General features: G+C 44.6%; 1 pseudogene; it reads left to right on the forward strand.

The window, feature by feature from the left end:
• Positions 1-27,351, forward strand: part of LOC137332309 (golgin subfamily A member 4-like) — a 54,887-nt pseudogene that overhangs the window by 25,717 nt on the left and 1,819 nt on the right.

The following is a 27,351-nucleotide window of genomic DNA, read 5'->3' on the forward strand; positions in this document are numbered from 1 at the left end:
GCATTTTCCTTAGCTGTGCTGGAGAATTGTTCCAAGACCTTTAACCATGGTGCTGTATAGGCAAGCGATGGCGGCTGAACATAAGAACTTAAGAACATAAGAAATAGGAGCAGGAGTAGGCCATACGGCCCCTCAAGCCAGCTCCACCATTCAATCAGATCATGGCTGATCTTCTACCTCAACTCCACTTTCCCGCCCGATCCCCATATCCCTTGATTCCCTTAGAGTGCAAAAATCTATCGATAGACTTGAATCTACTCAACGACTGAGCATCCACAGCCCTCTGGGTAGAGAATTCAAAAGATTCACAATCCTCTGAGTGAAGAAATTTTTCCTCATCTTGGTCCTAAATGGCTGACCCCTTATCTTGAGACTATGACCCCTAGTTTTAGGCTCTGCAGCCAGGACAAAACAGCTTCTCAGCATCTACCCTGTCAAGCCCCCTAAGAATTTTATATGTTTCAATGAGATCACCTCTCATTCTTCTAAACTTCTGAGACTATAGGCTCATTCTATTCAATCTCTCCTCATAGGACAACCCTCTCATACTAGGAATCAACCTAGTGAAGCTTCGTTACACCCCAAGGCAAGTATATCCTTCCTTAGGGTAAGGAGACCAAAACTGTACACAGTACTTCAGGTGTGGTCTCACCAGAGCCCTATATAATTGTAGCAAGACTTCCTTATTCTTATACTCCAACCCCCTTGCAACAAAGGCCAACATGAATATGCCTCTGATTTTTCTTGTTTTCTTGTGGCAATGCACCTGCTTCCTATAAACTGCTCCCACACTGATATAGCTGAAATGAAGAATTCACCATGAGCAAAAATTTCCTTTGTGTGCCAGCAAAGCCCATTCTTTATGATTTTGCTACACCTAGTGCACAAAAGAAATCTTCCCCATATGGAAAATGGCAAGTGTGTCCTATCTCCTATCACTCTGCAATGCAGTGTATTGGAACATTCAGTAACATGCACAAAAACCTTACCTTGTAGTATAAATCTGAATTTTAACATTATTCTTAGAGGCTCTCGGAAAAATCTCAGTCCAAATCACAAACTTGCCACAGAGTTGAAGCCTCACTCTCAGTGAGTAGATCAATTAAATGTAGCATGACCAAAAGCATCTTTGAGCATAGGTGTCAAGCAGATGGGAAAATTCAGGCACTACTGTGTGATTTTTAATCTCAGATGCCATCTGATTAGCACTGGGGATCAAGACGGATGCCAAACCATGTGGGACTCTATGGTAGCTGTCATCAGTCGAGCTGCTCTAGTGGATCTGAGATCTATAAGGGCACTTTTACAGGAAATTCAAGGATAATGTTAAAACATTATTTTTTCTCACAAGGCAGGAAACTTTTACTACAATGACTGCCTCTTAAATGCTGCCAAATCCAATGTGTTTTATACAGCTAACAAGTCACACTAATTTACATTAGGGATGGAAACCTGCCGTCCTGATCTGGACTGACCTATATGTGACTCCAGTCCCAACCAAGGTGGTTGACTCTTAACTGCCCTCTGAAGTGGCCTAGCAAGCCACACAGTTGTATCAAGCACTACAAAGAATCCACAAGCATTGCAACAGTTCAAGAAGGCCCACCATCACCTTCTCAGGGCAACTGGGGATGGGCAATAAATGCCAGCCTTGCCAGCGCCGCCCACATCCTGAGAATGAATTAAAACAAAATTAAATAACAGTAGTTGAAGCCACATGAAAGAGGGCATAAATGCAGCAGTTGTCATAAATTGAGTTTGAGTCCAGGGTAATTTACATTAGTCCTTTTAATAGAGGAATTGTTCATGCGAGTCACACCATTTCTGAACATGTGCGAGCATAACATTTGCAGCTCAACAGGAGTGTGATACAGGAACTTAAGCCACGCAAATCAATGTTCAGCAGCTCAACAGGCAGGAAATCAAGCCTCTTTTCTCTTATAAAAAAATAAATTATCTGGTAACCCAGTTGTGATCATTAGAAACTTGCAAACTATAAAAATTGATTTTTCAACCGGCAGGATCATTCCTGCCAGCAGGATACGGCCCTGTGGAGCCTGGGAATTGGGTATCCAGTGATCTTACCTGGTCCTCATTGGAACCCATTTGCAATTTTTTAATTAGGCTTCATTCCTGTCTAATTTGCTCTTCTATACTGGGAGTAACTTTCACTTTGACCGTCTGTCATACACCCTGCCTATTTTGCAGTCAACGAAAAGAAGAATCGAGCAAGTGTATAACGGGAAGCCGATCCACAACCGTCATTTTTCCACCCGTGAGAATGTCTAAGGGTGCCCCCTCTAATGAAAATGCATATAAGCTTTTAGTAGTTCAGTGAGATACCTCCATAGTAAAGTAGCAGTGTGGTGAACTAAGGGTTAAAATAAGTAGCCCATTTTGCTAGCTAGAATTAGAAACAATGAGCTTCTTCTTTGACCACCTGTTTACGTTATTAATTTCCTTTATGTATAAGCATGCCTTGTGTTAATCAAGTGAAGAGATAAGATAAAGCTGAATTCTGTTGTAGGGGTCTTGTACAGCTGCATAATGAATGGATCACCCTTTGCAGGCAAGGCCGAAAAACATACCAAGCCAAAGATAAGGAAGCCTCCCTTTTCCTTGGCATACACAATACCTGTGAGTGGTCGGCCATTATGTCACTCAGCCTGGCTTGCCCAGACTCAGCTTATGATTGGTGTTAACCCTTTGATAATCATGTCCCTCCCCTCTCTGAAAATGTATAACTGAATGGATCTTCGCATGTAACTTCGCCTGTTCTATGAGATTGACAAGACTCTATCAGAGTTGAAATCGATTCTGTAGAATAGGTCAGCTGCTGCAGCTAATAAAATTGTGTTGAACTTTAAAGGTGTATTCGACTCAGTTTTTGCTGAACCAGACTAAGGGTAAAAGAATCCAGTTCGTCACCTGTTCCCAAAATGAAAATGATCTCCAGTGTATCCAAAAGCTCCTCATTTTGCATGCATCATATATGCAATGTAGGAGCTTTTGGTGACCCAAATTATTTCCCAATCTCTCACACTAAATGTTAATGATAACCTGCATGTGGAAGACAGCTGTTAAATGGATACAGGCTTTTTTAGTCAGTTTGCCTGATTCTCAGATGTTGAGAGAGAAAGAGTTTGTAGGAGGTGAATGAAGGCTGTCTGAGTGGTAGAGGATGTGTACTAGCAAGAGTGCGTAGGCTTACGTTAGCCACCCTTGTGAGGCCATTCGACCTTTTTCTGCACTGTGCAGCAGTTCTTGGACATTGACTGCCTCTATCATCTCCCTCCAGATAGCCTGTATTACTCTGTTATGAGGTTTCTTGCTCTCAGTGCCCAACAATCTTGCTCCTCTGGCCCTGACTTCTGCGAAAAGGATGTTCACAGATGCATTCAAGAATCTGGGAGCCCTCCCAGCTGCTAATGCCCTGGAGGTTGCTGCTGCTTCAGCCATTCTTGCAGAAAAGTGATACTGCCTTTTAATTGGGTGCAACCTGCACCAGAGCTGTATTTCCCTCCCTCTCATTGGCATTAAACTTATCAGGGGTGGTATTGTCGTACCAAACCCACCCTGCATGGCAAGCGAGGGGAGTGGGAGGAATTTGCCATGGGTTAGAGGCAGATGCATATTTGCTGGTGGTATTCCTGTTCTACCACTAACCAGCCAACGGAAGGGAAATCTAGGCTTCGTTCTCTAGCTTTAACATATGAAGAATAGCCACTTGGATGGGAAACCAGAATGTTATCAGTAGAATGCCAGCGGAACCTTATCTTAGCAAGGAGTCAATGCTTTCTGTGGAGAAGGAACAGGAGATAAAAAATATTGGAGGAAAATGGAGGAATATATATCTTAATTATTTCAAATTGCACTAATTTTTGTCTGGATATACGCAGTGAATTTTAGGTTGAGCAGGAATGCTGGTCCTAATATAATGGAATGTTTGGAATGTATAGCTTTAGCTTGCTTCAAATTACCTTTTAGATCTAAATACATTTCCCTGCCATCCATTGAACTATTGGCTACAGCAAGACAAGTTTCCTTTGAGATGCATTTATTGATTGTATTCATTCACAACAATATTACCATTACATAAATAATTTACAGTTGACTGCCTTCTCCAGCTTCACAGAAAATGAATTACAAGGTTAAAAAAACACTTATCCATAATGTCAGATACAGAAGCTCAATAAATATTTACTATTTAAATCTAGGACCCTTAGCTTTAAAAACATATGCATAGAGTACAAAAGCAAGGAAGTTATGCTAAACCTTTATAAATCACTGGTTAGGCCTCAGATGAAGTATTTTATCCAATTCTGGGCACCCCACTTTAAGAAGGCCTAGGAGAGGGTGCAGAGGTGATTTACTAGAATGGTACCATGGATGAGAGAACATAGGAACATAGGAACAGGAGTAGGCCATTCAGCCCCTCGTGCCTGCTCCGCCATTTGATAAGATCATGGCTGATCTGTGATCTAGTTCCATATACCTGCCTTTGGCCCATATCCCTTAATACCTTTGGTTGCCAAAAAGCTATCTATCTCCGATTTAAATTTAGCAATTGAGCTAGTTTCAGTTATGTGTCAAGACTGGAGAAGCTTAGATTGTTCTCCTTCAAGCAGAGAAGGTCAAGGGGAGATTTAATAGAGATTTTCAAAATTATGAGGGGTTTTGATAGAGTAGTTAGGGAGAAACTGTTTCCATTGGCAGGAAGATTCGTAACCAGAGGACACAGATTTAAGAATATTGGCAAAAGAACCAGGGGGAAGATGAGGAAATGTTTTTTTACGCAGCGAGTTGTTATGATCTCTAATGCATTTCTTGAAACGGGGGTGGAAGCAGATTTAATAGTAACTTTCAAAAGAGAATTGGCTATGGGGAAAGAGCAGGCGAATGGAACTAATTTGATAGCTCCGACAAAAAGCCAGCACAGGCACAGTGGGCCGAATGGCCTCCTTCTGTGCTGTATGAGTCTATGGCCTTGATTTTTACCGGGGGACAGGTACGCTGCAGGGCAGCCTAGTAGCTGGCGATGAACCTTGCAAGGTTGGGGACACAGAGGCCCTGCCCATCTTAGCAGCAGTGCCTCATTTGAACATATATTTGCAGAGTCCCGCCCAACATCCGATTGACTAACTGGCTGGCGGGCAAGAGTGGGCATCTGGAAGCAGGAAGATGCAGCCGGGGATTTGTGGAGGGGCAAGCCAGAGTTTCCTCTTGATTGAAGAATGCCGGGGCTGGGGATTCATCAGGCCGCGACTTTTGAATCTTAAGTAGATCCCCGCTTGCTTTTAACATGAGCCTAGTCCAGGGCCTGAATCGCCGTTGTAAATATTACAGTGTCTAGGAACGCGGCGGCTTGGAGGAGGGATCTCGATTTTTGGGATTTTAACCCCTGGCCAGGCCCTTTCTTGCCCATTCGGGGAGAGAGGTTAAAATTGAGGCCGATGATTCTATGATCTGTATTAAAAACTGCTTCCAGGAGCTGGCTTAAAATGTAACTATCTTTCACAAGTCAGGAGTGTGATGGAATACTCTCCACTTGCCTGGATGAGTGCAGCTCCAACAACACTCAAGAAGCTCGACACCATCCAGGACAAAGCAGCCCGCTTGATTGGCACCCCATCCACCACCCTAAACATTCACTCCCTTCACCACCGTCGCACTGTGGCTGCAGTGTGTACCGTCCACAGGATGCACTGCAGCAACTCGCCAAGGCTTCATCGACAACACCTCACAAACACGCGACCTCTACCACCTAGAAGAACAAAGGCACTGCAGCGCTTCAAGAAGGCGGCTCACCACCACCTTCTCAAGGGCAATTCGGGATGGGCAATAAATGCCGGCCTCACCAGCGATGCCCACATCCCATGAACAAATAAAAAAAAACATACTGACTGACCCACCATGCTGTTCCAGATTTTCTGCTTTTATTTATTATTGTAATCATCCTTGTGCCTTTTCCAGCATCCCAAATGGATAATCTTTTGTTAAAATTTGCACCCATGACAGATCCAGCCCCTCAAGGCAATAAACCTGAATTTTACAGTGTGGTGTACAATATGTTTGGGAAACTAAAAGCCCGCTGAATGGAGGTTAAATGAACATAAAGGATGTGTAATACACTTTAAAAAACAACCACACTCCATTCTGAGGCTGTGCCAAATTAATCCCTATGGTAAATCATTCGAAAGAACAGTCAGAATCCACTGAAACAGACTTATAAGGAACAAGCTCCTATATGCACAGCTGCCACCTGTATGAAGTTTCGCATTTTTCATTGGATTCCAGGTAGAAAAATAAAGATTTGCAGTGCCTTTGGGAACCCCATGAATAGTTGGCAAGATTCACTGAGCTTTTGAGAAAATGTGAAGTGTTGTGTATTTCCTACAGAATCTGGGTGGTCGTTTTGGATTTTGCATGCGCACTGCATATCTTATGGTTTGGTCGGCAAGGACTTGGAATAATTTAGGAGAAAGAAAAAGGTGAAGAACATTGGGGAGGTGGGGGGGTTGAGTAGCAAAGAAAGAAACAACAGAAGAGGAACAAAAACAGAAAAAAATAGAAGTAAAGCCGAAACAACAGCAGGAGTAAAATAAACAGAAACAAAACATTGAAGCAGCAGAGAGAAAGAAAAGAATCATTGAAACCACAAGAACAGCAGCAAGAACAAGCAAGGAGCCCAAGAAAGTAAGCAATGTGACATTAACCAGTGAAGTATGAACATATAAATATTAGAGCATAATTTTAGATTGAAAAAAAAATCTGTATGTACAGGAAAAAATAATAAGATTGTAAGGTTTAGGCCATTTCAAAATGGCAGTGAAATGTTCAATCTAATCTCTGCGGAAAAGGAACAAATGACTTTGGCACAGGAAGAACTCAAACGTATACACCTTCTTGTATCCTCAGGATGTCCCAAAGCACTTTATATACAATTAATTACTTTTCAAATACAGTCACTGAGTTATAAAGGCAAATGTTACAAACAATTGTGCACAGCAAGGTCCCACCGATAGCAAATGAGATGAGTAGCTGCTTAATCTGTTTTTAGTGGTAGGTGAGAGAAAATGCTGATCAGAACACCAGGACAAAATGTTATGAACCGTTAATGCCAACCACAAGCCTCAGTTTAACTTCATATCCGAAAGATGGCTTCTCCAAAATTGCAACACGATTTCAATATAACTGTTAAGAGAATAGTTGCAAGCTAAGAAGATGTGTATTGATTCTTAGTTCAATGAATGGTAGATTCTGTAACAAGTAGCCTGCAAGTTATGTAAGATGTCACTGTACATTAAACACTTGATTTGAGTTGCCTTGCTCAGCTGTATGCAGAGGAGAGCCTGCTGAAACAGACCTAATTATGCAGTTGTTTTGTTTGATTCCAGGATGGCATCTGGCTTGGCTGCACTGATTAAAGTTGCTGTCCATGTTACAATAAACTTTTTTTTTATTCGTTCATGGGATGTGGGCGTCGCTGGTGAGGCCAGCATTTATTGCCCATCCCTAATTGCCCTTGAGAAGGTGGTGGTGAGCCTCCTTCTTGAACCGCTGCGGCCCGTATGGTGAAGATTCTCCCACAGTGCTGTTAGGAAGGGAGTTCCAGGATTTTGACCCAGCAACGAAGAAGGAACGGCGATATATTTCCAAGTCGGGATGGTGTGTGACTTGGAGGGGAACGTGCAGGTGGTCTTATTCCCATATGCCTGCTGCTCTTGTCCTTCTAGGTGGTAGAGGTCGTGGGTTTGGGAGGTGCTGTCGAAGAAGCCTTGGTGAGTTGCTGCAGTGCATCCTGTGGATGGTGCACACTGCAGCCACTGTGCGCCGGTGGTGAAGGGAGTGAATGTTTAGGATGGTGGATGGGGTGCCAATCAAGCGGGCTGCTTTGTCCTGGATGGTGTCGAGCAACTTGAGTGTTGTTGGAGCTGCACTCATCCAGGCAAGTGGAGAGTATTCCATCACACTCCTGACTTGTGCCTGTAGATGGTGGAAAGGCTTTGGGGAATCAGGAGGTGAGTCACTCGCCGCAGAATACCCAGCCTCTGACCTGCTCTCGTAGCCACAGTATTTATGTGGCTGGAGCAGTTAAGTTTCTGGTCAATGGTGACCCCCAGGAAGTTGCTGGTGGGGGATTCGGCGATGGTAATGCCATTGAATGTCAAGGGGAGGTGGTTAGACTCTCTCTTGTTGGAGATGGTCATTGCCTGGCACTTGTCCGGCGCGAATGTTACTTGCCACTTATCAGCCCAATCCTGGATGTTGTCCAGGTCTTGCTGCACATGGGCACGGACTGCTTCATTATCTGAGGGGCTGCGAATGGACCCGAACATTGTGCAATCATCAGCGAACATCCCCATTTCTGACCTTTTTACGGAGGGAAGGTCATCGATGAAGCAGCTGAAGATGGTTGGGCCTAAGACACTGCCCTGAGGAACTCCTGCAGCAATGCCCTGGGGCTGAGATGATTGGCCTCCAACAACCACTACCATCTTCCTTTGTGCTCGGTATGACTCCAGCCACTGGAAAGTTTTCCCCCTCATTCCCATTGACTTCAATTTTACTCGGGCTCCTTGGTGCCACATTCGGTCAAATGCTGCCTTGATGTCAAGGGCAGTCACTCTCACCTCACCTCTGGAATTCAGCTCTTTTGTCCATGTTTGGACCAAGGCTGTAATGAGGTCTGGAGCCGAGTGGTCCTGGTAGAACCCAAACTGAGCATCGGTGAGCAGGTTATTGGTGAGCAAGTGCCGCTTGATAGCACTGTCGATGACACCTTCCACCATTTTGCCGATGATTGAGAGTAGATGGGGCGGTAATTGGCCGGATTGGATTTGTCCTGCTTTTTGCGGACAAGACATACCTGGGCAGTTTTCCACATTGTTGGGTAGATGCCATTGTTGTAGTTGTACTGGAACAGTTTGGCTAGAGGCGCAGCTAGTTCTGGAGCACAAGTCTTCAGCACTACAGCCGGGATGTTTTCGGGGCCCATAGCCTTTGCTGTGTCCAGTGCACTCACCCGTTTCTTGCTATCACATGGAGTGAATCGAATTGGCTGAAGACTGGCTTATGTGATGGTGGGGATATTGGGAGGAGGCGGAGATGGATCATCCACTCGGCACTTCTGGCTGAAGATGGTTGCAAACACTTCAGCCTTGTCTTTTGTACTCATGTGCTGGACTCCGCCATCATTGAGGATGGGGATGTTCACAGAGCCTCCTCCTCCCGTTAGTTGTTTAATTGTCTACCACCATTCATGACTGGATGTGGCAGGACTGCAAAGCTTTGATCTGATCCGTTGATTGTGGAATCGCTTAGCTCTGTCCATAGCATGTTGCTTCCGCTGTTTTGCATGCATGTAGTCCTGAGTTGTAGCTTCACCAGGTTGGCATCTCATTTTTAGGTACGCCTGGTGCTGCTCCTGGCATGCTCTTCTACACTCCTCATTGAACCAGGGTACATCCCCTGGCTTGTTGGTGATGGTAGAGTGAGCACTATGCCGGGCCATGAGGTTACAGATTGTGCTGGAATACAATTCTGCTGCTGCTGATGGCCTACAGCGCCTCATGGATGCCCAGTTTTGAGCTGCTAGATCTGTTCTGAATCTATCCCATTTAGCACGGTGATAGTGCCACACAACACGTTGGATGGTGTCCTCAGTGCGAAGATGGGATTTCATCTCCACGAGGACTGTGCAGTGGTCACTCCTACCGATACTGTCATGGACAGATGCATTTGCGACAGGTAGATTGGTGAGGACGAGGTCAAGTAAGTTTTTCCCTCGTGTTGGTTCGCTCACCACCTGCCGCAGGCCAAGTCTGGCAGTTATGTCCTTCAGGACTCGGCCAGCTCCGTCAGTAGTGGTGCTCCCGAGCCACTCTTGATGATGGACATTGAAGTCCCCCACCCAGAGTATGTTTTGTGCCCTTGCTACCCTCAGTGCTTCCTCCAAGTGGTGTTCAACATGGAAGAGGACTGATTCATCAGCTGAGGGAGGGCGGTAGGTGGTAATCAGCAGGAGGTTTCCTTGCCCATGTTTGACCTGATGCCATGAGGTTTCATGGGGTCCAGAGTCAATGTTGAGGACTCCCAGGGCCACACCCTCTTGACTATATATCACTATGCCGCCACCTCTGGGTCTAATGCTTCAGTGAATGCAAATAGTGTCTGGATATGCCTGGGAGATTTGGGCCAATAGTTCTCAACATGCAAACTTAAAATCAGGGCCACTTTGGCCCTGATATTCACTATATGCCATTGAAGTGTCCCGCCTCTCCATAGTGAACTCGGATGCCTCCAAACCTGGCGCCGTAAAAAACGGCAACAGGCACTTACTGGCGGATTGGGGACGCATTCCCCATTTTTTCATTTTAACCCCCTGTCGATTCCGCTCCCACCTGTCATTGTTGGGGGAGGGTTAATGTTGAGGCCTTTATTTCACTTTATTCATAGATAATTTAAGTAACTCCCTTTCCTTTTTAAAATCAGTTTAGGTAAGTGTCCATTTCTCCAATCAAACTCTTCTTTTAGAGCCAGTTAATTTTAATGTACTCTTTAATTATTTATGTCGGTCCTGTAACTCCACAAGGTTTCTATAGATCTTCCACCATAACTCTAGAGAGAGACTGGCAAAGTCCTTCTGGAAACCCAATTACATTAGGCCTCCGCTGTATCTGAGAGTTTCTGTATTGACTTCCAATGGACAGAACATTCCTCCATCCCTTATGGGGAAAATAACAGGCCAGGGCCAGGAACTCCCTAAGCCAGGAAACCGCGGTCCTGGCCATAGATGGGGCCCAGGTATTGTCGTCGCAGCTGCTACGCCAAAAGATGAGGTGCACCAGTCTCCGCAGGCTGTGCGTGGCCCCCACTAAGTGCGCTGGAGTGGCTGTGTACAGCAAATATCAGAAAATCAGGCAGGTCTATTCTGGAAAAAAAATCAGATAGTTTCCTTTACAGGCACAAGGCAATTTAAAACACTTCGCAGCTGCTTTAAAGTAATTCTCAGAAAGCTTAATTCTCAACTGATTTTGATCTTTCTTCTTGCTGCTGACAATCGCATTACCATCTACCTTTGTACCTTTTGCTGTGGGGCTCCCATTCCTGCCCAATTCTAAAGAAGGCTTCACCCATACACCATTTGTTACTTGGAGGAAGAAGAGGAGGAACAACAGAGCGAAGGCAGGCTGGTACTACCAGGAAAGGCGCTCCTACCCGCACTTGATTGAGAAACAAAGCCTGTGAGAGGTTTTGCTTTACAAAAGAAACTCACAAAGCTAAGCCATATGCTGCATGCAGAACTGTAGCTCACCCTCATTGTAGGTACCACTCTGCCAATGCCTGTAAAGGCCACCACAGCCCTAAACCTATATGCTATGGGATCATTCCAGGCTGCCATCGGGGACATCGGTAACATTAGTCACTCAGCTATGCACAGATGCAAGTCATAGGTGCCTTGTTTGCGAGAGGAAGCCAGTTCATTCACTTTCCCATGGACATCTGGTAGCAGCATGATAGGGCACTGCAGGTTAACAGGGTGGCAATATTCCCTCAGGTCCAAGGAGTCATGCCTCACACCCAACTGGCCATGCGTGCTCCCTTAATCAATCCCATCACATATATCAATAGGCAAGGAATACACTCTCTAATGTTCAGCTTGTTTGTACAAAGCAGCACTGCATCATACAAGTGAATAAAGAACAGAAATAAAGAGAAGCCAAAAATCCTTATGGTGCACTCGGACTGCATGACACCAGTTTCCACTGGGTCTTGTTTGGGCAGAGCCTCTGCACCCCCCCCCCCCCCAAACAAGGACACCAGCATAAGAGGGGGTGCAGCTGGGAGAAAGCAGGCCAAGTGTTTGCATGTCCCAGGCCTGGGAAAAAAGTGGAGGGCTAGTATGCTGAGTGACAACAGGTGTGCCAACTTGCTGGCTGGCGTAAATAAAGCCCACCTGGGACTTGTTCTCGACCTCCACAGATCCTTTGAAGTTCTGAACAATTTTTCGGCCCTTCTATGATGAGCCACAAACAGGATGTTCGCAGGGTGGAGACCATCCCCTAGAGCAGTCACCATCCGCCAGGATTACCGGCCTCCCTCGACTGATGGGCATTTGAGATGCACCCCTAGAGGCAATTAAATGGGGAACCTCCCCAGATACCGCAGCATTCAGCAGGCACACCTCGGCACTTATGCTGGAATATTGCTCCTGTGGAATTTAGAGGCCATGGAGTGCAAAAAAAGAAAAGTAAGGCAATCGGGAAATGTCTGATTATAATATTGAAACACAGCATTTGAAAAGTGTAAGACTAAATAACGCTCTTGACAGGAACATTTAATCCTAGCGATTTCTGTACTTCTGACTCTTGCTGAACACAATAATAAGTGCATAGTTTATATACATATAAATAAAACAGGGATGTACTTGGATTTTGAATTTTCCACTGTTCTGACCTAGGAGTGAATTTTAAAACATCCTCCAAGTCTAAAACTGTCAATGTTAATGCTTCCTTTATATTCACAGAACCAGTATCCAGGTAATGCTTTCCAATAGCTGTGATAGCAAGCCTCAGAGTTTCCTCACCAATTACATGACAAACATCTGCATTCATTTTGGTGGAAGGACCTATACAAGACATCTTCCAACAGGCCAGCCGCTGTAACATTCCAGATATCCAAGTCAAGCATTGTGAATCAGACTTACTCAGTGTCAACTGCTTTATCCATATCCTCATTTAAGGGAGATTGGCAAAGAGAGCTCTAAGTTTCAATTCAAATGATGCATGGGTAAAGAAGGATTGATAAGCAATACTGCACTTTATTAATATACATTATTACCTTTATTTAACTCTGACACGTCCCAGTTACCTCCATAGATCGTGATAAGGATGGTAGTCACCAGAAAACAGCAGATAGCCCTTACATATACGGTATTATACAACTATATCTGTTTTTCATGCTCTTACGATCGTATTGGCAGCAGATATAAAAGGTCACTAGTTAAATTTTCTTCATCAGAGGGGAGTTTGATTCTAACATGGAAAGTACCTTCTTGATAGTTCTCTTAATTTGTGATTTATTTACTGCAATACCCCAATTTATTTATTGCAATTCCCTGAACACAGAGCAGTATTACTCAGAGTACTATACTAAACTCAGAACTCAAAATCATCTGACTTTTCCCATTTATTCACAAACACAGTAATTTGGTCAAATTTGGATCTGCGTATAAGTAGGGATGAAATCAACCATCGTATATTTGTAGCACTGCTTTCCATGTCCCATTGTTTTGGCCCCAGAGATCCATTGGGCATCTATGGCTGCCACCTGGCTATCAAAAGCAAATGTTTTCTTGTTTTACTATCTCCTTTTCAAATATTTGGCCCCTGGTGTTCTTTGTGTGTCTGTGTGTGTGTGTATGTGTGGGAGGGGAGGTGAAGAGGGATTTGGGATCCATTGATGGCTCTGAATTGAATTTAAATCCCTGACAGTCTGGGGATAAGCATGTGTCGGTGACCTGTAGAGATCAATGGCAATGGCAGGTATCATTCTTATCCCTGGTGGTCTTTTCTTTTTTACCTTCATTGGAAATTTTTATCCACAAGTCGAGAGCATACTCAGAAAGCGTGTCTAGATATGCGTGTCATAATCATTGATCAAAGCAATCATTGCAAGACTCACAGTGAAGGTACTTTGTTCAGCTACACAATTAAATGTTACAGTTGCTCTGAGCCTGCCACCTTACCCTGAAATTGGACGTGTATAATGGGGATCAGCTTTTTATTTGTCTCTACCCTTTCAAAGTCAGTCATGTCTTACATTCCCTTACATCAGGAATTGAATTGAGTTTCTTGGAGCATAATAGCATTTTCATGCAGCCAGCAAACCTAATTTTTGTTTGCAAGTAGTATTCCAACTGATGTCCATGACCACTGAGAGGATCCCAAAGGGCTCATGGGGGATGAAATTGGGCTGTTTAGCGCCCATTTTGTAGGTGCCTCACGGACACCTAAGTCCCGAAAATGGCGTCCAAGATGCGTGCGCACACTTCCGATAGGAAGAGCGCAGGACGACCTCTTGGTAAAAGGGTTTGTACGCGTGCACTTAACGACCACCGGCAGCATGTACAGTAGGGAGATTATGACACTAATCAGTGTGCAAAGCTGATTTGAAGCAACTGGTGAAATTTTGGGATGCCACACTCCAGTCAATGCCCTGTCTTAACCTCGCACAGCTAAACTGGACTTAAGCGGCATGAAGGACCCCCCCACCAGTGCTACTTAAAGGGATCATGAGGTACTTACAGGTTGGTTGCTGCATTATTTCTTCTGGCTGCTGATGCAATTGTACATGTTTTTGGACATTTCCTACACTTGGCTAAAGTTTCAATATTCTATCGAGAGTGGTCTGGCTGGTCTTGCAGCACTTTTAGTGGCATTTAAAATATTGTGCTGAAAAAGTTGCTTCCAGACATGGGTGCCCTGGAGAGCTTCATCTGGGAATTGAACATGACTGGGAGAATGAAGAAAGGTCACGCAGAGCAGGACAAGCAGCTAGAAGAGGGAGAAGGAGGACGAGGAGCAGGGCACTCAGCATAGAATCATAGAATGGTTACAGCACAGGAGGCCATTCGGCCTGTCGAGCCGGTGCCAGCTCTCTGCAAGAGCAATCCAGCTAGTCCCACTCCCCCGCCCTTTCCCCGTAGCCCAGCAATTTTTTTCCCTTCAAGTACTTATCCAATTCCCTTTTGAAAGTCATGATTGAATCTGCCTTCACCACCCTTTCAGATAGTACATTCCAGATCATATGTAAAAAAGTTTTTCCTCATGTCACCTTTGGTTCTTTTGCAGGAGGCCATATCTGCAGAGGGTCTTCAGGGAGCAATTCTCTTACCTCAACTTCAGTGACAACAGTGCATCCGATGTCTTTGGTTCACTAAAGAGGTTGTGACTGAAATTTGTCAACTGCTGCAGCCACAACTGCAGCCTCGGAGCAGGGCAGGGACAGCTTTGCCTTTGGCTGTCAAGGTGACCGTGGCTGTTAATTTTTATGGCTCTGGCTCCTTTCAGACTGCTGCTGGAGATATAAGCAACATCTCCCAGCTTGCAGTGTACTGCTGTATAAGGGAGGTCACTGAGTCTCTTTGTGCAATGAGAAACACATTCATCTCATTCCCTCTTGCCAGAGACAAGCAGGAGGAGCGTGCACAAGGTTTTGCTCGAATTGCAGGCTTCCCCATGATGCAGTGTGCCATTGACTGCCTGCATATTGCCACACATGCACCACATCTGAACTCAGCCATATTCATGAACAGAAAGGGATTCCACTCCCTCAATGTGCAGCTGCTGTGCGACTACAGGCAGAGCATCATGCAGGTCAATGCCCGCTATCCTGGCAGCAGTCATGATTTGTTCATCCTAAGGCAGTCTTCTGTTCCATCTGTATTTCAACCTGTATGGCAAGTCAAAGGCTGGCTATTGGACGACAAGGGTTGTCCCCTCATGAAATGGCTCATGACTCTGGTCTGGAACGCATGCATATGTGCACAGCAGGCCTGCAACGAGAGTCATACTGCCACATGGAACACCATAGAGCACACCATAGGCATCCTCAAGCAATGCTTCCACTGCCTGGACCACTTTGGGGGAGCCCTGCAGTATTCAGCTGAGCGGGTATCAAGATTTGTCATTGTATGCTGCATAACCTGGCCATTATGAGGGAACAGTCCTTGCCACCACCTATTAGAGCAAGAGGAAGAGGCTGAGGAAGAGGACGAAGAGGCAGAGAAGGAGGAGGAGGAGGAAGAGGCAGAGGAGGAAATGGAGAAAAAGAAGAAGGAAGTGGAGGAGGAAGAGGAGGAAGTGCAGCAGGAAGTGGAGGAAGAGGCAGGGAGGCTACAATCTAGACAGGCCCTGTCTGCCAGGGCTCTGCATGATCAGATTATTAATGAGCGAAACCAGTAACCTCAATGACACCGCCCCATTCACCAGCAGTCCCACACTCCTTACCTTTCCTCTCTCACATGACCATCAAATTGTCCTCCTTATGATTACACATTGGTTCCTCCCTCAGCTCATCACAGAAATAAAATCAACCACCAAATGCAAATTCAAATCCACATTTATGAATCAATACATGAAATTATGCAAACACACTGATACTATTCACCCTTGTGCATTCCCTCAGTGCCTGCCGTTCATATGCCTTTACCTTCCCTAGTGCTCCTACAAGGTGCATCTCCAGTGGCTGGAGCAAGGCTGCTAACCTTCAATGGAGGAGACAGCAGATGGCCTTGGAGGATGACCTCGTACAGCTCTGGGCCAGGAGGGCCCTGCTGCAAACTGCACCAACTCGGCCTGGGCTGCAGCAGTCTGGCCTGGCTGGCCGATAGGCAACAACAAGGGCACTGGCGGAGTGGCAGGGGTGGGAGCAGGAATGCTGTCATCCTGAGAGAGGACAGCAGGTTCAACTTCCATGGTGCCACTGCCACTCTCCTGGGGCGGTGCCTCAGCAATCCTGGTGATCTGTTGGAGAACAGATTGCTGGACTGCAGTGATGCCCTGGAAACCCCTTTCAACAGTGGCATCCAGGGCCACGATAGCAGCAGTCTGAGCTCCCAATGCAGCAGTCAGACTTTTGATGGCAGATATTTGTGCTGCAATGGAAGCTGTAGCATCGGTCATCCAAAGTTGCATCATGGTGGGTTCCACAGGTGTGCTGAAGGAAGTGACCACCTGTTCACTGTGGGAAAGGATGGGCTCCAAGCTATGTGCAAAGCCCTGTGCCAAGTTGGAGCTGGACTCCTCCATGCTTCTTGACATTGCGCATAGGCTTTCTGGAAGGCTTTCCAGTGCACCAAGCATTTGGTGGTGTATGCCCATCAGCCTCTTCTATAGCCTGGCCCCTTGAAGTCATCATCTGAATCCTTGGCAGCAGAAGTAGTGTGCGATCTCGCCCTCCAGCGAGCTGGCACCTACGATATCCTTTCCTCCCGCCCTGCCTCCTGCGCACTTGTGCTTGGTGTCTCACCATGTGCAGATCCCTCCTCAATCCTAGCCTCTAAAGTACGTGGAGTGTCAGTCTCTGAGCTGGTGGCTGCGAGTGATGGTGTCTCTTCATTATCACTGTCTTCTTCCTCTGCCTCTTCTGACTGAGAAGGTTCCAGTTCTTGGGTATCTGAAATGATAAAGGGACACGGGTTGAGTTGTGGTGCGGAGAGAGGAGAAAGTAGGACGTGAGTGCTGACACCATCTGCAATACCTGAGTCGGAAAAGATTGTGGGATGAGGGAGAAATGGGAAGAGAGAAGGAGGATTCGGTATGCAGAGACCCTCATCATCGATCCCTCCAGCACCGCCAGTGGCCACGGCCTCAGCAATGGCCCTTCCAATGATGGCCGTCGCTGTCTCCTCTATGGGAGTTAGGACGTGTAGGCACGCTTGTCCTCCTCCAATTCTTTCTTGCTGCCTACTGTTATGCACCACCTTCTCCTGCACAAAAGAGGGAAGTGTGTCAGTGAGTATCCTGCAAGATGTTGGGTGATGTGGCTGTCATAGTTGAATAACTATCAGAATGTGTGACCTGTGAGTTGCAGGTGTGCGGCTTGCAACAATGGTAATGTGTGAGGGGGAGATAAAGCATATGATTTGAATGGTTGAGTACTGATTGAACAAAATTGTTGGTAGATGGGTGCTGGGGGGGTGTATTGCATTGAGCAGCGGATGATGCTGGTGGTGCAGTTGGTAGGATGTCCTACTTGACAGTTGAATTCACTCACCTTGACCACTCGTATCAAATCATTGAACTTCTTCCTGCACTGCATCCATGTTCTTGGTGCTATGCTCCTGGCATTGACTTCGTCCGCATGGAATTCAATTCAGAGAAGTCTGAGGTAATGAATTTGGGGAGAGAAAGCAAAGCAAAGGAATACACAATAAATGGAAGGATACTGAGAGATGTAGAGGAAGAGAGGGACCTTGGAGTGCATGTCCACAGATCCCTGAAGGTAGCAGGACAGGTAGATAAGATGGTTAAGAAGGCATACGGGATACTTTCCTTTATTAGCCGAGGCATAGAATAGAAGAGCAGGGAGGTTATGCTAGAACTGTATAAAACATTGGTTAGGCCACAGCTTGAGTACTGTGTACAGTTCTGGTCACCACATTACAGGAAGGATGTAATTGCACTAGATAGGGTACAGAGGAGATTTACGAGGATGTTGCCAGGGCTGGAGAATTTTGGCTATGGAGAAAAGATTGGATAGGCTAGGGTTGTTTTCTTTGGAACAAAGGAGGCTGAGAGGAGATTTAATTGAGGTATATAAAATTATGATGGGGCTAGATAGAGTGGATAGGGAGGACCTATTTCCCTTAGCAGAGGGGTCAGTGACTGGGGGGCATAGATTTAAAGTAATTGGTAAAAGGATTAGATGGGAGCTGAGGAGAATTTTTTTCACCCAGAGGATGGTGGGGGTCTGGAACTCACTGCCTGAAAGGGTGGGAGAGGTAGAAACCCTCAACTCATTTAAAAAGTACTTGGATGTGCACTTGAAGTGCCGTAACCTACAGGGCTATGGACCAAGTGCTGGAAAGTGGAATTAAGCTGGATAGCTCTTTTTCGGCCGGCACGGACATAATGGGCTGAATGTTCTCCTTCTATGCCGAAACTAACTTTCTATGATACTTCCTCCCACTGCCTCTTGAGCATATCTGTAAGGCCTCTTGCTCCCCTGCCGATACAGGATGCCCCTCCTTCTCTCCACCTCTTGCACCAAGGTTGTCTACTGCATCAATACTCAACCATGATGCACACTCTCCCGCAGGTGCAGCCATTCTTCAAAGTATTAGAGCACTGTATCGCTTTTCAAATGACTCCCACCACTTCTTACAGCCACAATGCACCTCCCCTTTAAAAGGTGCAGGGTGCCTTTAAGAAGCACGAGCCACTTGCGATGTCGGGGGCCCCTGCTGATTCATACAGCCAATCAACAATGCAGGTAATGCTGGCTGCACGCAGCAATCATTTTAAACAGCAGGCAGCACGAACGTTACGTGCCCGTTTTCGGGGGTTATCCAATTTAACCACCATGATGTCATCAGATTTCTGTCCCTATATAGCTGGCCATGTTCTGCTTTTGAACATAGTGTCTCAAGAGTTCTGTATTGTGTACTTTTTGTGTAATTACTTCTGATGCTGTACACCAATAAAAATGTTAGGGCTGAATATTTGCAGCCCTTCCAGCGCACTCCGCCGAATCCCAGCTGTCTCTGCCAGTTTCCACAGGGCCTTGTTTGCGGCAGAACCACTTCAGAGGGAATGGCTGACAGGAGAGGACTCCGAGGCCAAGAGTTTCCTTGCCCCCAGCCAGGCACAACAGCAGTGGCAATATGCCCAGTGAAAGGAGACATACCAGATGCTTTAGGGGCCCACTCGGGGGTCCAGGCCTGGATCGTGCCCTGGACCGTGGAAGATTTGCAAATTTTGGATTTATTTTTTGATCTTCTGTAATTAGAATCTCAAGTAAATGTGAAGAAAATGTAAGAATGATCCAAAGCCTATTTATTCTGACTGCTCCCATAATGTTTGTGAATGTTAAGTTAGAGGTTCTGTGCAAACAGTTAACGTTCTAAAATGTGTATTGTCTACTAATAAAGACCTTCAAATCCCAAGTACAATCCACCTTGGCTGTTTTTTTTAGCTGAGTACAAATCCATTTGAATTGTTATTGTTTGGGTAAGTGACTCAGACACACAAATGTGTTACAATATTGCTTGTCATTATCAATTATCTGTAAAAGCCAGAGACAATCTATCCTCTTTACCAACTTTTTGGTTGTAAAGGGAATCATAAAGCCTTCTTAATTTCGGTTGGTCTGAAATTAAACAAATTAATTTGGAATGTTAGTTCCATTCATTATCAGGAAAAAAGACTTGTTGTACATTACCAGTTACAATGTGAGCGAAATACAATTCCTGATTCTCAATATATGTTTGAATTCTCTGATACCCAGTGAAAGTACCTCTCTTCACTGGTCTCAGGCACTCACCACCTTTGATATCCACGCTGATACTCATTATTTGGAAATATAAGCCTAGAAATTCATAGGGGGCATGCCCGTTTTACATATATTTCTATCGCTTAAGATACTTAAACACGATATTTAGCTCACGTGGCCTTCAAATCTACATTAGTTTAAAAATTAAACTCTCGCAAAATCAGCTACTTGCAAAACTCCACTGGTTGTAGCTGGCGATTTGACGCACAAAACAATGTGTGTTGAAAATGGGCACAAATACGCAAATCTGTACAAGCTATAGGAAAAGGGGAATCTGTTTCAATAAGCTCCAAGTAGTATATCGACACAGAAGTAAATGGTCGCTGTCTCTTTAAAATCAAGTTACATAAATCATTGAGGCGATAGCACATAACAGGTCCGTAGATCGATGCAATCCTCATAGGCAAAGCAAGCAATCAAATCTACCAAATGGCTTGAGATTTATGTGAACATTGTAGAGTTTCATTCATTTATTTAAGGACTACAAGTCATCATCCCATGTTTAGATTGAATGTTTTGAAAAAAATAACTTTACAAACCCAAATAAATGAACACAATATAACTCATTTTAATGATTCAAGCTATTTATTTTGGTGCCACCTTTAGGGAAATGTTGATTTCAGACAGGGCTACAGTTAATTTTGAAAACATTAAGGTACTTCAACAAAAGATAATGAAAGCTGTAAAACATCCCGAGAGGGCCAATGGCTACATGTTAAAATTGCTCAAAATATTGATTTTGGTGAGGTAATTTAGTTTTATATTGGAAATTCTAGTGATTGAAAAGAACCTTTTTTGTATAATTGATTAAGGCTAATTACTGTATTGTATATAGTTTTATTTGGTACTTGATTATTAAAGCAAACCAGTGTGAAATATATATCCTCTAGTTACACTTCACGAGATGTCTACAGAATTCTTGCTATATCTGCTTCATTTTTCTGGAATTCTTTTCTCAAGTAAAATGGGGCAAAAAAAATCTTCAAGTAAAATTGATGTTCATGTCTTTTTATCATAATCAAGTGTTTTTGTGCAGTACAGTGTAAAAATTACTAATGCACTTTTAGCGGCAATATTAAGTTACAGCTTATAAAATACACATAAGAAACTGGATAAATGTTGATATTTTGCCTCATGAAAATCTGAAATCCTTAAATTTATCATAGGGTCTGCTCGGCCCTAACACCACCATTCCCCTCCCCCTAGGCTAGTGGGTTAATGCCAGCAGTTACGCCAGAATCAAAGTAATTCACTTGTAGAATGGGGGGCCAAAAATCCATGGCCCTTCTAGAGCATTCCTGAGGTAAATCCAGCAGAAGTATGGTGGAAAGGTCTGGGAATTAGGCTGAGATCCAGATTTGCCTGGTCCTGGTTTTCTTCACCAGTTTCCCGGGTTTTATTTAGGTAAATCCTTACTGAAGAAACAAGAATCACTAATCTTCAGCTTGGAGGAACAAGTAAGTGGCCTGAAATCCCAGCTTGAGCACAGTGTTCACCTTACAGATGCAGAACCTCCGTCTGCCCCTTAACAAGATCACCCATGTCAAGTGGGGTGCAACAGGCTGGGAAATTCCTTGTCCATGCTCTGGAAGAACAGCAATGGACAATACAGCAGGTGAGTGGAAGCATACCAGCCACTGCAGGGTCGCAAGTGGGACCCACCTAGGAATGCAAGCTTGGGACTTACATTGAAACATAGAAACATAGAAAATAGGAGCAAGAGTAGGCCATTCAGCCCTTCGGACCTGCTCTGCCATTCAAAATGATCATGGCTGATCGTCTAACTCAGTACCCTGTTCCCGCTTTATCCCCATATCCCTTGACCCCTTTAGCATTAAGAAATATATCTATCTCCTTCTTGAATACATCTAATGACTTGACCTCCACTGCCTTCTGTGGTAGAGAATTCCACAGGTTCACCACCCTCTGAGTGAAGAAATTTCTCCTCATCTCGGTTCTAAATGGCGTACCCTGTATCCTGAGACTGTGACCCCTAGTTCTGGACTCCCCAGCCATCGGGAACATCCTCCCTGCATCTAGTCTGTCTAGTCCTGTTAGAATTTTATATGTTTCAATGAGATCACTTCTCATTCTTCTAAACTTTAGTGAATATAGGCCTAGTCGACCCAATCTCTCCTCATACGTCAGTCCTGCCATCCCTTGGCCTGAACATCCAAAGATTTTGATAATTGGTAAGTTTATAAGAGGACCAATGGGTCACGCAGGGCATGTTTCTGGGAAGTGCATTTTGCAACTTTTCCCAACTGGTGGTTGCCCGAGTTGTGCCCCTAGTGACATGGGCACCGCCCAGGTTATTTATATCAGGGAACCTTCCATTGATCCCAAAAGTCCAGTGGAATCCTGGGGGTTCATTCCCAACATTTACGCCCTGATCAAAGGCGCACAAATTTTTAGCCCCTAGATGGTGGAACTAGATACCCAATAGAAAGAGTTCCATTCCCCAGCGCCAATATCACTCATCTTGATGATGACAAAAAGGGAAAAAGGATCGCCATCCACTTTGTGTGAACTGGGGACTTTCAGGGGCTTCATTGAGGGGTTGAGGAAGGCAAAAGCATAATAATTAAATGCTAATGAGGTGGAACTGATACCGTAGTGCCTCCCGCCTCATTCTGTTGGATCTCTGCTTGGTGGAGCCACAGATGTCGGGATACCCATTGATAGTGAGTCTTACTTCTTACAACCAAACCCTACTGAGATTGGAAGATCTGAGCTGGGCCAGGGTGCAAATTTTGTGGTCAGCCAAAAGCAATTTAATTCTTTTGATAGGATCAGCAAGAGTTGAAGTACAAAGAGGCTCATGCCAGATCAGCATGCTAATCAATCACACCTTTCCATGCTCAAGCAGTGCTTCGGGTGCCTTTTTTTATTCGTTCATGGGATGTGGGCGCTGCTGGCAAAGCCAGCATTTATTGCCCATCACTAATTGCCCTTGAGAAGGTGGCGGTGAGCCGCCTTCTTGAACCGCTGTAGTCCCTGTGGTGAAGGTTCTCCCACATTGCTGTTAGGAAGGGAGTTCCAGGATTTTGACCCAGCGATGATGAAGGAACGGCGATATATTTCCAAGTCGAGATGGTGTGTGACTTGGGGAGGAACGTGCAGGTGGCATTGTTCCCATGTGCCTGCTGCCCTTGTCCTTCTAGATGGTAGAGGTCGCGGGTTTGGGAGGTGCTGTCGAAGAAGTCTTGGCGAGTTGCTGCAGTGCATCCTGTAGATGGTACACACTGCAGCCATGGTACGCCGGTAGTGAAGGGAGTGAATGTTTAGGGTGGTGGATGGGGTGCCAATCAAGTGAGCTGCTTTGTCTTGGATGGTGTCGAGCTTCTTGAGTGTTGTTGGAGCTGCACTCATCCAGGCAAGTGGAGGATTTCCATCACACTCCTGACTTGTGCCTTGTACATGGTGGAAAGGCTTTGGGAAGTCAGGAGGTGAGTCATTCGCCACAGAATACCCAGCCTCTTACCTGCTCTTGTAGCCACAGTATTTATGTGGCTAGTCCAGTTAAGTTTCTGGTCAATGGTGACCCCCAGGATGTTGATGGTGGGGGATTCGGTGATGGTAATGCCGTTGAATGTCAAGGGGAGGTAGTTAGACTTTCTCTAGTTGGAGATGGTTATTGCCTGGCACTCGTCTGGCACGAATGTTACTTGCCACTTGTCAGCTCAAGCCTGGATGTTGCCCAGGTCTTGCTGCATGCGGGTACGGACTGCTTCATTATCTGAGGGGTTGCGAATGGAACTGAACACCGTGTAATTATCAGCGAATATCCCCATTTCTGACCTTGATCATGCTGGTGCCTGCCTCTTACATGTCCCTGAGAAGATAGTCATAGTAATCAGGTTAACATCTGCATTGAAACAACAAAATACTGGGGTAGATTTTCATCTTCACTGCCGAGGTGCTAATCTGGCAGAGCAGATCACATGCCCTTTATAGAACCTGCCTGATTTTCAGTCCATTGAAATTAATGAAATTAATTAAAAATCAGGCGTGTTCTTATAAAGGCTGTGCAATCCACCCAGCTAGATTACCACCCAGGCAGTGAAGATTAAAATCTACCCAAGTATGTTATGAATATCCCACACAGTAATTTCTAGGCTTCAGTCCTCCATTATAAATAAATTTAAAGGCCGTGAGTTGAATGTGAAGACTGATTAGCTCTGACTCCAAATTGTGCTGTGAAATGCTCATATGTCAGGCTTAGACTTTGCAACTACTGGTCATAATTATTTTGTTCCATTTGATTAATTTAAAATAGGCTGTCTTGTTAATTGTGTTTCTCCTATTTTTATGTTTAACTATCTCTGATATGTCCCAAGTGACTATAAATGTATTATTATTTCTTTGCAATTTTGTTCCATTTGTATTCCCTCATAAAGTCTTTTCAAACAACTTGTGGTATCAATTTATTTTCAATGATGTTGATATTGTGGTTGCAGCAGTGACTCAAAGGATCGTAGGGTAATTTTTCTAATGGTTTGTGCCAGTGAGGAGGCCTCTGCACGCCTGTCACGGGGAGGGGTGGGGGGGTGGCGGAGGGACAGTGAAATCTACAGAGGAGGTTTTGGGCCGATTTTCATCTCATTACCGCCCATTCATGCCTATAAATGGGATTCTAGTGAGACAAAGAACGCGACTTACCACTGGAAGTCCACCCATTCCCGTTCTTAGCAGCACACAATTTAGGCAGCCAGCATTCCTGCCCTGAACAGGAGAGGGTCTAATTAAAATATTCAAACAGGGGTCAACTGACATTGTCAGGACTCCTCAACACCATATTCATGTCAATCTGTGCAGCCATTGCTATCTCCCCAAATTGTGGACAGTACAGAGGGGCAAATGGCCATTATTGCACCATTTATAGGGATACTCACCTACTCCCATTTAAAATACTGTGCAACCTGTTGAAATCTTAAGGGGCATCCGGCAATGCAATTTTTCCTATATGGGAATCCTTTCCACAGTTCCAATCTGGGTAGAGGAAGAGGAACACCAGCAGCAGGAGGCATGAGCCAACAGAGTTGTGCTTTCAGGAATCATTACTTTCCCAACAGAGTGTATAGGCACAGGATAACATATCTGCACTTTTCTGAGGAGCAGTGTATAAGTGAAACTTTGTTTGTGAGCGTATTGTCTAACCATCATTGATTGAACTCGCGTAAATATAACTAGCTAGTTAACAGTGTGTTCCGGCTCCCAGTGGAGCAAGCACTGGAAACCATCTTTGTTGTCCTCATCTTCTCTGGTGGTGGCCATAATGATGCATCAGCGCAAGAGCCAGTAAGGCAGGCTCAAACAGAGGTGTGCTTTCAAGAGCCAGTAAGATACAAGTGGTGCCCAGGGACTACCAAGTATTTCTTAACTACAAGAGAAGGGTATGGTGATCTCAGAGATAAAAGAGCAGGTACATGAAACATTGAAGAAATTAACAAAAAAAAACTAGAGAAAACTCAGTGTGAAACAAACTGAGTTGGAGGTGCTGAGATGGCAGAAATGCTCAAAGCACGTCAAGAGTTGGAAAAGAAGTTATCTGCAATTGAAAAAGACTATGAGAAGAAACTAGACCAAAAAATACACTACGAAGAAAAAAATTGAAGCTGCTAGAAAAGAGCATGAACAGTCTTTGGGTGGACTTGAGAAAACATTTATAGATGAGCTAAAGAACCTCTGTCATCTTCTGAAGGAGAACTGTAAGTAGAAGAAGAGTCTGAAAAATGAACTTGAAATGATTCAAAAAGAAGCTGCAGAAACTTGTGAGCCAGGACCGTCAGAAAAAGCAGGAAGAGGCTGCAGAAAAGATTAATTTAAAACTAAACAACCAACATCAACAGTATGAAGTACGATTAACAGAGTTACAGAACTTACTGAGAAGCTTGGAGACTGAGAAAGCAAGTTTCAGCAGACTTCACAATCGAGTATTAGATGAGAACATAGGAACACAGCGACATAGGAACAGGAGTAGGCCATTCAGCCCCTTGAGTCTGTTCCGCCATTCAATGAGATCATGACTGATTTTGATCCTAACTCCATTTACCCGCCTTGGCTCCATATCTCTTAATAATCTTGGGAAGCAAAAATCCATCAATCTCAGATTTAAAATTATTAATTGAGCTAGCATTGATTGCTTTTTGTGGGATAGAGTTTCACACTTTGCATGAAGAAGTGTTTCCTAACTTCTCTCCTGAATGGCCTGGCTCTTATTTTAAGGTTATGTCCCCTTGTCCTAAATTCCCCCACCAGCAGAAAACATTTCTCTCTATCTACCCTATCAATTCCTTTCAAATTTCTAAAAGCCTCAATCAAATCATCCCTTAACCTTCTACATTCCAGGGAGGCAGGCATTGAGCAGTATTGAAAAGCACTGGCAGAAAGTGCAGATCTACTCGAATCCATGACAGAACAGATGAAGGAACAAAAATTACTAATCTTCAGCTTGGAGGAAGAAGTAAGTGGCCTGAAATCCCAGCTTGAGCATAATGTTCATTTTACAGATACAGAAGAAGTGATATCATTGCTCAACCAACAATACCAAGTGGAACAGCAAAAACTGCTGGACCAAATAGCTATCTGAGAGTATTGAAACTGTTTCTCAAGAAAAAGTATAAGCCCTTGAAAAGGCCGACCTGTTTAAAAATGAGTTAACAGAATGAAAGAAAAAGACAGAATCAAAATTCACACGGCATAACAATAAAATGAAAGACCCTGAGGCAAAGCTTGAGACGTTTGTTAAACAGAATAAAGGGAAGGATGGACAATCATCAATGTTGACAGCAAAGGTAGAAAAACTGACTATTAATTTAGAAAGTGTTAGAATTTAAATTGAATATGTGCAGAATGAGAAAGCAAAAGCAGTAAATAACCTGAATGCCTGGCTGGAAACAACTTAAGCCAGGTAAGCAGAACAAAACCAAGACATTACTATGAAGTCTGAGGAAAGTAAAGTTTTACAAAAACTCAACAATTGCATCAAAAGGAAATCAAATTGCAGCAGATGGGGCTGCAGCTTGAACAGGCTCAGCCTGGAGCTTGTGATCAGGACAACAGAATCAAGGATCATTTGAGTAAGAGATGGAATCACTCTGGGCTGAACTTTCACAGAAACAGAATGGTAGGGCGTTGGGGAGAGTTATAGAACAAAGAGATCTAGGATTACAGGTTCATAGCTCCTTGAAAGTGGAGTCACAGGTGGATAGGGTGGTGAAGAAGGCATTCGGCATGCTTGGTTTCATTGGTCAGAACATTGAATACAGGAGTTGGGATGTCTTGTTGAAG

The sequence above is a fragment of the Heptranchias perlo genome, chromosome 2 (genome assembly GCF_035084215.1).
Source record: "Heptranchias perlo isolate sHepPer1 chromosome 2, sHepPer1.hap1, whole genome shotgun sequence".
NCBI classification, from domain to species: Eukaryota; Metazoa; Chordata; class Chondrichthyes; order Hexanchiformes; family Hexanchidae; genus Heptranchias; species Heptranchias perlo.